The sequence below is a fragment of the Oryctolagus cuniculus genome, chromosome 15 (assembly GCF_964237555.1).
Source record: "Oryctolagus cuniculus chromosome 15, mOryCun1.1, whole genome shotgun sequence".
NCBI lineage: Eukaryota > Metazoa > Chordata > Mammalia > Lagomorpha > Leporidae > Oryctolagus > Oryctolagus cuniculus.
In genome coordinates, this window is record NC_091446.1 from 51,483,010 (window position 1) to 51,497,246 (window position 14,237).

A 14,237-nucleotide genomic window follows, 5' to 3' on the forward strand; every position below is an offset into this window, starting at 1 on the left:
TTAGTTCATACAGACCTCCCAGTAACTATGAGGGAGGTTATGATTCTCAGTATGACTATAGGTAAAGTAAAAATTTTTGGATCCAAAATGAAATTTTCAGACAATATGATATAGCCAAAAAGGAATTTTTGTTATGAATTGTTTATAAACTCAACAAAAATTTGTTCAGGAAACTATCCTTGACAAAATCACCAGAGAGAAACAGATACACGTTAGCCTAATTTTAACATAGACCACACCGCAGTATAGTGCCATGGAGAGGAAGTTCTGAGGATAGTTAATGAGTAATTAAGGTTTGTGGAGAGTGGGAGAAGGTGGGATTTGAGTGAGATTTTGAAGGATGGGTAGAATTTTCTTAGGTCAAGGAGTCAAGAAAATATATCTGAGCAGAATGCAATATAAGCAAGGTATGGAGTCTCACTAAATTGAAATTACCTGTCTTTCCTTGATGGGGAGTTCTTTTGTATTATACACTAGGTCTAAGTCATAGCTATTATGCTGGGCCTTGCAAAGTACTTATGCTGTACTCAATAAATAGTTTCTGAATTAATGGGTGGATGGATGATTGAATGAATTAATCAATGTCATAAAGTGTTTGAAAAATAGCAGATAGATTGGTGTTATTGTTGTACAAGGTGGAGTAGCCAATAAAGATAAAAAGGTAGTTTGAAGCCAAATTCTGAAGAGATCTATATATCATAAAAATGAGTTTGGCCTTAATTTTATAAGAAATAGAGATTCATTGACGTTTTTGAGCATATGAATGGCATTGACTGGTCTGTGTTTTAGAATAATAATTCTTGCAGAGTGCAGAGGATGGCTTGACAATAGTTAAAGGTGGTTATATGTAGGAGATAAATTTTCAGAAAATTATAGTAAATTGATCAATTGAGGGATGATGAAGGCTGAACTCTGACAAAGGGTAAGAGACAAGAACCACTTGAAAATAACTCTGTGACATTCAGGTTGGGTAACTGATAAGAATATATTGCATTTTCTAAGAGAAAACTTGGTGAAAGGAGCAGATTGTTTTGAAATGAGAAGGACGATGAGTAATTTTAGACTCTTTGAGTTTATGGTGTTTAGGGACAATATCAGTCAAGAAGTACATCCTAGAGAAATAGGTTTGAGACTTACGTGCTTGTGGGTATTAACCGAATCCATGGAGGAGGTGTGATACTTCAGGAAGAGAATAGAGACGTGGATTGAGCATACACAATTAGATCACACTTGTATTAAAGATGCAGGCAGGACAAAAGGTACTATGAATGGAGATTGGGAAATAGACAAACAGGAATGAAAAGAAGGAAAAGAAATTGCAAGGCAGACATCTCAAGGAGAATGTGGGTCAGACAGACCCATTAAAGAAGTAATTATGATGATGCTTTTGGTTGCAAGTAACAAACTCACTTAAGCTAACTTAAGCAGTGGAAGAGAATTGAATAATAGGATTCAAGAGTTTTTTTCTCACTAGTTAAAGGCAAAGCATGTGACTAAGTCTCACAGAGGACTGGAATTAGGGACTGGACAGCTGTCAGGCACCACGAGACACAGGTATTCAGTTCTCTGCACAATTGCTTCAGTTTTCTCTGTGAAGACTGTCACTTTGCTCCCGCCACCCCACCATGCCCAAATTACATATGGAGTAGTTTTCTGAATCCAAATTCCAATAATTATTTATTAGTCCAATTCATTATAACTAGAACGTGATTGGCTCCACTATGGCCAATGTCCAGTCACGAGCCAATCAAACATGGCCAAGAGGAGAATGGAGCAGGCCACACACACGTGGTAGCCAGGATTCACTTCTGTGAATGGAATTCACAGAGAAGGAGTGCTCTGAATTGGGCAGATGGCCCCAAACACACCTACTAAAAGATTGATCAAAATGACTGCATAAAGACCCCAATGATCTTTGATAAGAACGTCAGTTACAGGAGCGCTGTGGGTACTGTGGTTCCTTTTCTCTCTTCTCTGCTCCAGTTTGCTCTGTTAGCCCAGAGGGAAAGTCACAATAATGTCTCTGTTGATTTCACCAGAACAGAAACAAGAATAAAAGAAATTACTTGTGAAATGACTTGACATTCTCAGGTCAATGAATCTAAAAAAATACAAAGGATTAAAATTGTTTTTCGAGAGATAGCTAGCGCTTTCTGGTTGTTTTTCCTTTTGCCTGGATCTCATTGATTTCCTGAATTGTACCGGCCGCTTCCTGGCTTTCATTAATCAAACTGCCACCTCTGATAGACTGCTGGTCCCTCGTCTTATTTTGATTAATTCCGTTCTTGCATTCATCTCTCTGGCACAGTTTGCAGTGAATGATTTGTTAGGGGCAGAGAGGGATGGAATGGCTAGGGATTTGGGGTAGTTGAGCTATCTCTTGAACCTGATTGAGTCTGTCTGCTAACAGAAATATTTTTTTCTCCTCGTTCCTTCTTGCTCTAAGAATAGCAGTACCAGCTGTACTTGCCTGAGCCATATCTAAATTAATAAAATAAAGTGGGATTATTGACATTTTCTTACTTCGACTAGCAAATGTGCATCTCTGAATTTTTATCAACTAGAATGCTCTTCTAATGGAACATTCACACAAATGGGCTTGACATAAAAATGATAATGCACACTGCTCATGCTAATTATTCATTTGTATTCCTTTTAGTTATGTTGTCCTTTTAGCTATTTTAAATTTCAGAAATGAACAATAAGCTGAGGCAGTTCAAGGAAAGCAAAGTAGCAAAGTAGCTATAAAAGGGGCTTTGTGGTCAGATTTGTGCCCATTCCCAGTTCAATTACCTAAGACCTGGGTGATCTGAGCAAAATTATTTAACCTTCCAAGCCTCCATTTCATACCTACATAATTATATTTAATTATACTGTTTTGAGGTTTAAATCTTACATATAAATTATGCAGTATAGTACCTGCCACATAGCAAAGAATAATCAATGTTGGTTGAAAAATAAAAGGTGTTAGGGGAGGGAGAGACTGATTTCTCAAGTAAATTGTATTTAGAATACTGTTTAGATAGGGAGATAGAACTAAGTTAATATGTGAATGAAACCAAGAGAGGTCTGGGAGCCTGGATTAGCAGCTGGAGAGTGGACAACTTGCTGGTGGGAATGGGGTTGAGCTCTCTCTGACATCCGTAGCTGCCTTTTACACCACAGAGGAGAGTGTGGCAGGATTAATCTTTGAGAACCTAAGCATTCTTCACATGTTTAGAGGTCTGTGTAGCTGATTCACGAGTGTCTATTTTACATGAAGGCCTGGCCAGGCTCCAGGCTAAGAACTGTTCCAAGTGGAAGCCACTGGGTGCCACAGGCCAGGCCTAGTAGTGAGGGTTCTATGGAATAGTTGAAAAAAATAATATTTATTTATTTGAAAGGAAGAGTTGGGGGGGGACACACACATACAAACACACACACACACACACAGATCTTTCATCCACGTTCCATCCCAAAATGGTGGCAATGGCTGGGACTGAGCCAGGCCAAAGCCAGGAGCCAGGACCTTCATCCGGTCTCCCATGTGTGTGGTGGGGGCCCAAGCACTTGGGCCGTCTTCAGCTGCTCTCCCGGGCACATGAGTAGGGAGCTGGATTGGAGGTGGAACAGCGACATGTGGAATGTCAGTGTTGGGGGTGGTGGCTTGACTCACTAAGCCACAATGCAGACCCTGACATGGAAAACAATACCTCACTGCTACTCATGTCTTGTGGTCTGGATGACAGGACTTATGCCTGAGGCTTAGGAGACAGCCCAAAATAAGATTGAAAGGGGGCAAGCATTTGGCTTAGTGGTTAAGATGCCTGTGTAGCATATTGGAGCGCCTGTATTGAATTCCTAGCTCGCTCCTGATTCCAGCTTCCTGCTAATGTGCACCCTGGGAGGCAGCAGTTGGTGACTCGAGTAGCTGGGTCTCTGCTATCCACATAGGAGGTTTGGATTAAGTTCCTGGCTTCTGGTTCTGTTTCAGCAGTTGTAGGCCTTTTGGGAATCAATCAATGGAAGCCTCTCAGTGTAAACAAAGATTGAAAGAAGGAGAAATTACCTTCCTAACCTGAAGCATTCAGAGCACAAAGTCCCTATGCCTTGGCAAGCATCTTACTATCACAAATCCGGGTGAACTAATCTGTTACTCCTTGAGATAACTTCTAGTGACTAAGAAGGTCAAGGTTACAGTGGCCTGAGCAGCAAGCTTGGTCAAACAGAAGCTAATGAAGCAGAAGAAAGAACTGGGCTCACACATAGAAAGACCCAGGAATGGGAGTGAATAGAGTAGGGGCATGGGCAGAATAGAAAAAATGCCATTTGTGGGACACTAATTTATCATCTTGAAATACAGCCTGGTAAACAATTGGCACCTAACAAATATTTGTGGACTAAAGTCTTACTAATTAAGCAATTTATATGCATCCTACTTATGTATTGTCCTTTTTTAAAATTTAGTTTACTTCAAGGGATTATTACTGAAGTTAAAAATTCAAAGAAGTGCAAGGAGTGGGAATACAGGCTTTGGCTTCTGAGAGCAATTTGGGCAAATAACTTTAAGTCTCTGTGCTGTTTCTCATTTCATCTATAAAATAGGATTATTGGGAAATCTAATTGGACAGTATGTATAAAGAAAATGAACATGGGCCTGACCCCAATCACGGAGCTTAGTGCATAGCAATAAAAGGCTTAGCAAGAATCCACGTGCATAGCTGCATTTTCTTGTTCTCATAGTTGAGAACAGAAACATAAAAAGGAGTATTCAATATTAATTTAAAATTGCTGAGGAATGAAGTCTATAACACATCAATTGGCTTCATTTTTGTCAAAAATAATAATTAATTATAAGGAATATTTCTCAATTTTTTTGATGTTTTCCAAAATTTGTAGTACCACTTAGGTAGGTGCTGAGTAAAATTATGTTACGGGATTAATTTGAGGTGACCTTCAAAACTTGGACTAATACTGATACAGCTGAACAGTTACTGGACTAAGAGGCAAGAGCCATGGGTCAAGTTCCAGTTTTGCCACCAATTAACCATGGGATATTGGGTAAATCTTATGGCCTCCAGATACTCTTTTTTAAAACCAGGAGTTTCCCCCAGTTTTCTCCTGGCTCTAATGTTCTGTAATCTTACAAGGTTTCTGAGAATCCAAAAGGATGTCTCTCAGGAGGGATGAAAGGAGAATATGAATGGTATATAGGGACAACCAAAATAGGAAAAATGAGCTTTATGGGCACTAACTATGTGAGAGTCAGAGAGATGAGAACAGCAAGAACAATGATTTGGGCTCCTACAGAGTTTCAATCACTGTGCCGAGTGATTTTCATTTATTATGTCATCTAATTTTTACAATAATCCTGGGAAATAAGTATTCATATTCTCAATTGCAGCTGTGGAAACTAAGGTTTAGACAAAGTTTTCCATTATTAAGTAAGCTAGCCTTTTACTGACCTGTTGTCTTATATACTAACTTGGGAATCCGGTTTGCCTTTTTTGTTAACAAAGAGAACTAGAAATCAATACTGGGATTATGCCCATAGGGTTGGTGCATTGATCTTGGTTCCCAGGCTTTATGGAATTACAAATTCCTTGGGCAATTTGGGGAATGTAGTGTGGGTGGCAGTGGAAGTCACAAACCCTTTAAAGCACGTTTTGGTCAGGACATCTTTCAGACAAAGGGTCAAATTCTGGCACAATCTTCAATGGCAGCCTAAGAGGATCTAAGAACATATCAAATAACCATCCAGAGAGAGCTTCAAAGTTCTAGCAATGAACAAACCCCTTCCCTTAGAATCTTGTCAGGATATTTTTTTCCTCATTTCTTAAGTCTGCATTCATCCATGTATCTGGTTCACTGAGGCGACAGTCCTTGCTTTGGAGCAACACAAAGTCAATCATTTGGCTTAGAATTCCACACCATCTTTGATCTATTTCTTCATGGTCTCCAACTCTGGACCTTTACCACATGGGGGCTTTAGTAGGTAGTGATGACGACTGAATACTTATGGGGTATTTGTGATAAGTTTGGAGATAACACTTCAGTCTGCTTGTTCTATCAGCTACAATCTGTCCAGGCTGTGTCAGTGTACCAGGGGGTGCCAATCTGTCACTCAGATCCCCTTCAAGTTTGAAGTGTTTAGGAGGCTAGCCAAAGGAGGTTTTGAAGCAGGGGACAGTAGAGTAGAAAGAAGTAGGATGGTGGTGACAATGGTGTGTGTGACCTGATCAGACTTGGTTTTTCAGAATAGTACTGTGACTACAGTCTTGGAGAACTGACATGAACTTAAATAGGTGGCTTTGTGAATCCCCAGTATCTCTCTGAACTCGCGTGGTCACTGTGTTATCCACGGCACCTCGCACAGAACGTGGTACAGGAATCCTAGTTAGTGAAGACTTGAATCAGTGAGTGATTGAAGGACAAAGAGCTCTAGGAGAGCAAGAGTCCCACTCATCCCGGATTACTCTGTGGATTACTGCTATTTACCAAGGGTGGTCTTAGTGCAGAAGGCAGGCACAAATTGATCCAGCATCATTTTTGGTAAATTATGAGCTACGTAAAGACAGCAGCTGTGGCTGGTTTTCTCTGCATCACTGATCACCCTTCCTCCTAGAACTTAGCACATTTATTTGTACAAAAGGACCCACTAATACAAGATTACTGAATGAAAAATTCTATTTCTAGACTAACAGAGTTTTTTATTTTTTAAGCAAACGACTGGAACATCATTTTCAACACTCTTTCTGCTTAGCAGGGCCTCTTGGTGGGAGCTGACTCTGAGAGTTATAATTATGAACAATTGAAATAATTTGAATCAAAGAATGTTGGAAACTGGGAAGGCTCTAGAGGTCATTTGGTCTGACTCCCTCCCTGATGTGTGAGGCACTACAACTGCTGTGGGTGTTACTTTCTATTTTGGTCTCATGGTTGACCCCTCCCTGACTTCTCTGAGCTCTGTCCTCATTTCTTTCCGGCCCTGGGTAGCACACATTTACATGACTGTGCTAAATCCACTTGAAAATGTAAAAATAGGATGTCTTCGTGGCCTGATCCAGAGCATCATGCATCCTGGCTCACAGTGGCTTCTTTGGCAGTGTTTAAAGGAGGACCCACCGGGCCAGGAAGTTCTGGGAGTTCTAGCAGTAAGAACGCACAGCGGCATGTTTGGGCATTTTAGTGGGGTTTTAAAGAAGGTGCTGTTTGCCCTTCTCAGATGCCTTAATAAGCAAAGCCACGAGGGCTATGCTGGTTATTAGGATGACATAAAGTCACCATTTAACAATTTTATGATTAATGTGGCATTCTTGGGGTGCTACACTAGAATTTTTATCCCTCTTAACTGTTTACAAAATGCATTCATAAATGCTATCTCTTTTTGTCAGTGCTCAATTTTCCACTTAAGTTCTTCAAAGTATCACTCAGGAGCACTTAGTCTGTGCTGAGTTCTATGCTTTGTGCAGTGCCCCTACAAAGAACTTGAGAATTATACCAGTAACAGCATGCTCTTGCCATCATCAGAAAATCTGGTTAATTTATCGCAAGGCTATCAGGCAGCCAGATCAAAGCAAAGTTAGAATGGCAGGCTTTAGCCAAAGCAGGATCTGGTACACATAGCAGAAGGTCGACAACAGATTGGCACTGTCCCTAGAATAAATCAACTGTTGTTTATGTTTCAAATCCCTGAGAGAAATTTCAAGTAGCCTAGCTTGAGGCATGTACTTACCATTAGGAAAAGAGGGCCAGAGAGCTGTGGTTATCCCATCAAGAATGCACACAGCGAGAACAGATTACTTCCCCAAAGCAAAACTGACTGTTGTTTACTGTTGTTACCAAAGTTGGTACGTGGATACTGAATGGCCAGAAAAACCAACATATGACTATGACAGTTCAGTTCCCCCTGCAGATTTTATAATAAGTCTTGGAAGATATAACCTACGTCCAAGAAGAGTTAAATAATAGGATAATAGTTGAGTAACCAAGTAAAATAGCAACACAAATATCTCAAAATAATGATCTGATCACATTCCATATATATGGTATTGAAGATAAATGCTATGAATTTGGAGAAAAAGAAATGGCTAGGGAAAGATCTAACTATACTCACAGAAGAGGAACAATTTGAACTCAGCTTAGAAGGGTGAGTAAAACTTAACTGAGGGGTGTCAGTCAATATGCATTCACCCCTGGTAGATTTAAAATAAAAGTTCCAAGGGGCAGATGTCTGGCCTAATGGCTAAGGAGCAGGTCAGGACACCAACATCACATAGTGGAGTAACTAGGTTTGATTCTTGGCTCTGGCTCCTGACTCAGCTTCTTGTCAGTGTGGACCCTTCTGGGGAGGGGCAGTGGTAATGGCTTGAGTTGTTGAGTTCCTGTCTCCCACATGGGAGATCCAAACTGAGGTGTCTCTTTGTTAACCCTTCATGGTTACAAATATTTGAAGAGTAAGCCAGTATATGTAATCTCTCTCTCCCTCAAATAAGATAAATAAATAAAAGATGCAAGCTGTATCTGGATTAGAGTGGTACATATAACTAGGTGCAAATGTTAATTATTCAAACAGCAAGAGGTAAAACATGTAACATACTCAGAGCAGTTTTTTATTTAGTAATAAATAATACTGTTATTAACATTATCATCAATATAAATCTATGACTGTTCTGATTATGTATCACATTAATTTTTATAAAGATGTCTCCAAAAGCCTGGATTTATATCTCTGCCTACATGTCATAGAGTCTGTACAAACACCTGCCAGAAATTATGTCCTCAAATTGGCTGACACCTGACCTTTGGCACTCAGATTTAAAAGGTCATCCAGGGAAGCCACAACCAGATCTTCACCTATTTTAGCCAGGATCTCTCTAGATGTATCCAGGGTGATGTATCCATTTCTTCTCTAGCAAACTGTCCTGGTATTGTCATTATCTCTAGCTAGTTATTCTTATTTGTGTCAAATCAAGCTATTTCACTGCAATACTTACGTGTGCTAACCCAGTAGAAATGGAAAACAATCCGTTAGCATCATCCTCATAATACTTCTTAGACTTGAATGCTATTGTCAGAGTTGGTAAAATGGCGCTGTCTTATCTGCGGCACTGTCTACGCCCCAGACGCCATCTTAGGCTCTGGCCCCTATCAACACCTTGCACAGTTATCTTTGGTCCTAAGCGCCATGCCCCAATCACAGGTGTCAGCTCCACCCCCACCCTAACAAGATTGGCTGCTCTTACTTCCCTGCCCCTGGCAAAGGTGTAACAGGACTTGCTTCCAGTACACAGGCTCTCTCTCCTGATCCCTCTGTCTTACTCTCTTGGCCTCTCCCCTCTGCCCATCAGGCTTCCCCCACTTGACAATAAACCCTTCCCCTAACTCCTGTGTTTGGTGGCCTTACAGTCACTTTTCAGAGTCCTTCTCTTCAAGCTCAACACCCAGCTCCTTTCATCTCCCTCTACAGCTCCCCAGCTTGCTACAGTGCTTGAGTTTTCAGGATCACTCCCACCTTCTCCACATCTCCTTTTATGCTTTCTAGAGCAAGACTGTGCAGACTAGGTGATCATAGAGATTTCTGAAGAATAGAGCCAAGAGACCACTGAAGAAATCGTAATAATGAACAGTTGTTACATGTTCATTATGCACCAGCTATTGTCCTGAGCAATTTACATCCATTCTTTAATCATTAAAATACTGTGAATTCACTATGAATTAACTATCATTACTCCCATTTCACATTTAGGTGGGGCTTCAGAACCAGGAAATGGCAACCTGGACAAAAAGCCAGGTCTGTTCAATATCAAAGCCTTTCTGTACCCATCCCCACCCCCATCCTGCATTGCTCTATGACAGCCCATTATGTTTGGAACCATGGTAACAGATGATAGGATGATTAAGGCCCCCAAGTGTTCCACCTCAGGGCAGTGCTTCTTTAATTTTCCACTCTAGCACTCAGGAGACATGGGGAGAATGACAACGTGGTCCATCAGAATTGGGAGGAACTCATTTTTTATTTTAGAACTTCATGTGCATTTTGAGTTCCATTTAATGATATAGTCATGCTTATTCAAGTATAGAAAATTTAAAATTATAAATACCATGTAAATCTCCCAAAAGGTGCATTATATTTATTCTGTTACTTCGAGTCCTCTATGGCTATGGGAAATCTAAATTGAGAAGTAGAGTCATAGCAATGGTTGCAATAAATTTAACATGGGCAATACTTCCAAGGAGTTTTATTCACCTGGCTCTTCCTCAGCCCCCAACCTCCACCAGAACCTCCCTCCCCAAATCACCTTGGTGAAACAAAGAAACCAACCATCACTCAGAATTGCATCCTATTGTGCCCTCAAAAATATACTGTTTGTAAAATGTCTGTTACTACAACTCAAGGGCTTATGATAGGAGGTATTTTGAATTACCCAGGTAAAATTTGGGGGACCTCTGCCTAAAGGGATGATTCTTATTAAAAAATTATTGAACCATTGCCATTCATTCCAGTAGTGATTACATATAGAACAGGAAACTGTTGCTGAGTAAATTCCAAATTTATCCCAATAGTCCATGTCACCTGCATGTAAGAGAGAATGTTTGTTCCTGTTCTTTATGGGAGTGGAATCTGGGAGAGGGTGATAGTGCATCAAGTTCACCCCAAAGTGCAATGAAATAAGTATCGTATGATGTAAAAAGGGAGAAAAATGGTTTCAGAGTAGTATTGGCAATGCTGGTAGCCTTATATGAGCATCAAATGTTGGGAGTGGAGAGGGAGGTTTGCCCTAAGCTCCTGAAGTTTGGTCCCACACAAGGGCGATCCTATAATTTATCATTCAAACTGGGGCACTCTTGAGAAAGAAAGGGGGCACTGTTAATAATTAGGCCTTCGACAACAGTCTCCAGCTGCGACTGTCCTGAGCAAAGTGGGACACATGTCACCATACCCAAACCAACTTCTCACACTGAGTCAAAGGTCAAGGAATGGGCAACCATACTAAAAACCCAATGTTATCCTATATAATTTCCTACTGCTTTTTTGATCACGCTCATGACTGATTTGTAACTGTCCATAATAGGCTCTCAAATTTTATCAAGTCTGCTTCCCACCACGTTTCTGTACCAAAGTGACTTTCTTCCTTCCATTTCAGGTATGTGTGTCTGTGTGTCTACTTAACAATAATTCTATCTAAAGTTGCAGCATTATTGTTTATTCATATTAACTAGTGTTCCATTTTGAGTAGGTTTTTTTTAATTTTTAGGCATAGATTTGTTAGTTGGGTTTCCTTATAATACATCTGAGTATGCTTGTGTTTATTTCTAATTGTATTCTTTGTAATTATTGAATTTCTATTTTATTTCTGAAGAACTCACAAACAATTTACACTAAATTTGGTTCCTGCCTGGAAAGGTGTTGGGTGCCTTCACTAATTGGATCCAGCTGCTATCTTAATTAATGATTGTTGATGTCAATCACAGAACCGCTTAGAGTAGCACCAATGAAAAATGCCTCCGAAGTCATTCTCATTGCTGTAACACATAAACTCCCAAATCTCACAAGTTTGTTTTTAACTAGAGTCAAAACCAAAATGGGTATTCCTGACCACTGGGATGTCTCTCCTCTGAGCAGTGATTGAGAGACCCAAGTTCCTTCTGTCTTGTTGCTCTTGGGCTAGGCCTGGAGGTGCCAAACGTCACAACCATTTGTGGAAAGTTCTTCAAAAATAAAATAGAAACTTATTAACTATACCTTCTCTTGGCCAGAGCTTAAGCACATGACCACAGCTCACTGCACGGAGCTTGGGAAATGCAGTCACGTTGCCTTTTCAAGAGGAAGAGGAATTAGATTAGGTGAAGACCTGGCCACAGTGGTGATTTTCCATATCATTTGCTTGGCACATTAAGCAGTATTGTGTCTAGTTCAGAACCTAGTCTATAACATATCTTCTTAGTGTGAGAATAGCACAGACCCCAGAGCTTTATCAAAACCATTGCAGAGACTGGGTCAAATAGATTCATGTGAGTAACTCCTTTAACCTCTATGAGCCTCAGTTTCTTCATCTGTAAAATGGTACCATTCCTAGCCTATAGAAAGCTCTGAGTACATAGGAAGCTCTAATTGTTATTAAGGTTATTTTGTGTAGCTTCGTAATGCAATGTGTTAAGTCTAAGTATTTGATTCATTGCACCTTTATTTATTTATTTATTGACAGGCAGAGTGGACAGTTGTGGGGAGCAACTCGGACTAGACTAAGTTACTGGAATTAAGACTTATTCTATGCATCTGCTCTCCCACAATATGGCGCTGGGAGAGGAGGAAACAGCTTCTACACAGCTGCCTCCAGTTCAACCAATAAACAGCAGGACCTGCTCCTGATTGGAGGAGAGCAGCGTACTCGGCATGTGGGTAGCAGAGTTGGGATTGGTGGAAGAGGACTATAAAGGAGGAGAGAGACAACATGCACCAGGAACATCTATCTGAAGGAACACCTGAGCAGCCCCCGAGAGAGCCGGCCGGAGGTGTGCCGCTCCCCCGCGGAAGTGGGGAAAGTGGCAGGGGGAACCGCCCTTCCACGGAGGTGGAAGGGATGGTAGCCAACCCGGGAAGAACCAGCAGGGAACCCGGGGAGGGCCGAGCAGACAAAAGAACAGCGCAGGGTCCTGTGTTGTTCCTCCACGAAGACGGGGAGCGACATAATGGTGCCGTGACTTGGATAGGAAACCTAGGCAGGGTTTAGTGTCGTTCCTCCACGAAGAGGGAGAGCGACAGACAGTGAGAGAGAGAAAGGTCTTCCTTTTTTCCGTTGGTTCACCCCGCAATGGCCGCTGCGGCCAGCGCACTGCGGCTGGCACACTGCGCGATCTGAAGCCAGGAGCCAGGTGCCTCTCCTGGTCTCCCATGCAGGTACAGGGCCCAAGGACTTGGGCCATCCTCCACTGCACTCCCAGGCCATAGCAGAGAGCTGGACAGGAAGAGGAGCAACCGGGGCAGAATCCAGCGCCCCGACCAGGACTAGAACCTGAAGTGCTGGCGCCACAGGCGGAGGATTAGCCTAGTGAGCCGTGGTGCCGGCCTATTTTGTTTTTGTAGTATGTGTTTCACTAGGGGAAACTAAATTAACTGGTTTTTAATGGGCATGTCTGCCCTAAGGTATAATGTCACCTTTTGTAGGCTCAGGGCTCCCTCAGTCCTTCAAGAGTTGCTAAGCAATAACTAGTGGTCTACATGCTCCCAGGATGCTGGCAAGCTGTGAACATTCCATCTAGCTTTTTCAACTCAATACATAGTTAAATTCTCTCTCTCTCTCTCTCTCTCTCTCTCTCAGCCTTTCCATTTTCTCTTATAAAAAGTCATTGATTCTAGGTTATCTCCGAGAACTTTTGGATAATTTTTATAGGATACAATAAATGCCAGTTCAAAGATCACTGGCATTGATAATTTCAAATTTTTCAAAATCAGGAACTGTCCTTAGGCCGGATTTCCTTTTCTGGCACTGGCAAGATAGAGAGGGAAAGACATACAATCACTGGGACTTACATATATTAACTTATTTTATTCTCACGCATCTAATCTTATTAGATAGTTACTGATATCTTCATTCTAATAGAATGAGTAAACTGGAATTCAGAGGGGTAAGTGGACTTGTCCAATTTTGAGGAAGGCATTAGTCTTAAACCCAGAGTTTCTCAAGGTATGGTCTATCATCAGAGAATTAAGAGAGATCTAAAGAACCAAAGTCTCAGATGGTAATGCTCAGAAATCTGCATTTTAAATAAGCACTGTCATTAATGTTGGAGCCTCCTGTAAACCAGCTGGAGTCCAGCACTTCTATTCCTGCTGCTCTGTAGAAATCACTCTAAGGTGAGCTGCAACCTGCTGGTGCCAACTCCCACAGACATTTTCACTCCCAAGCTGATTGAACAGCTCAGCATCATTTGATGCTATCGATCACTCCCTTCTTGAGAGTTTTAGTACGTTGGCTTTTGTAACAATTTCTGTTCATAGTTCTAATTCTCCTTGTTTCTGTTCTGTCTTCTCCATGAGTTCTGCTTCTTCTGTCCACACTCCACGTGCTGATATTCTCCAGAGTCAGACTCTCATTTATGCTGTCCTTCCACAAGGACTAAGACTCCTTAGCTGCCATTTCATCCTGCCCTGAGATTCTCTCTCTCTCTCTCTCTCTCTCTCTCACACACACACACACACACACACACACACATCCAGGTTTCTGACTGTCCATCTCAGCTGATTAGCTGATTAT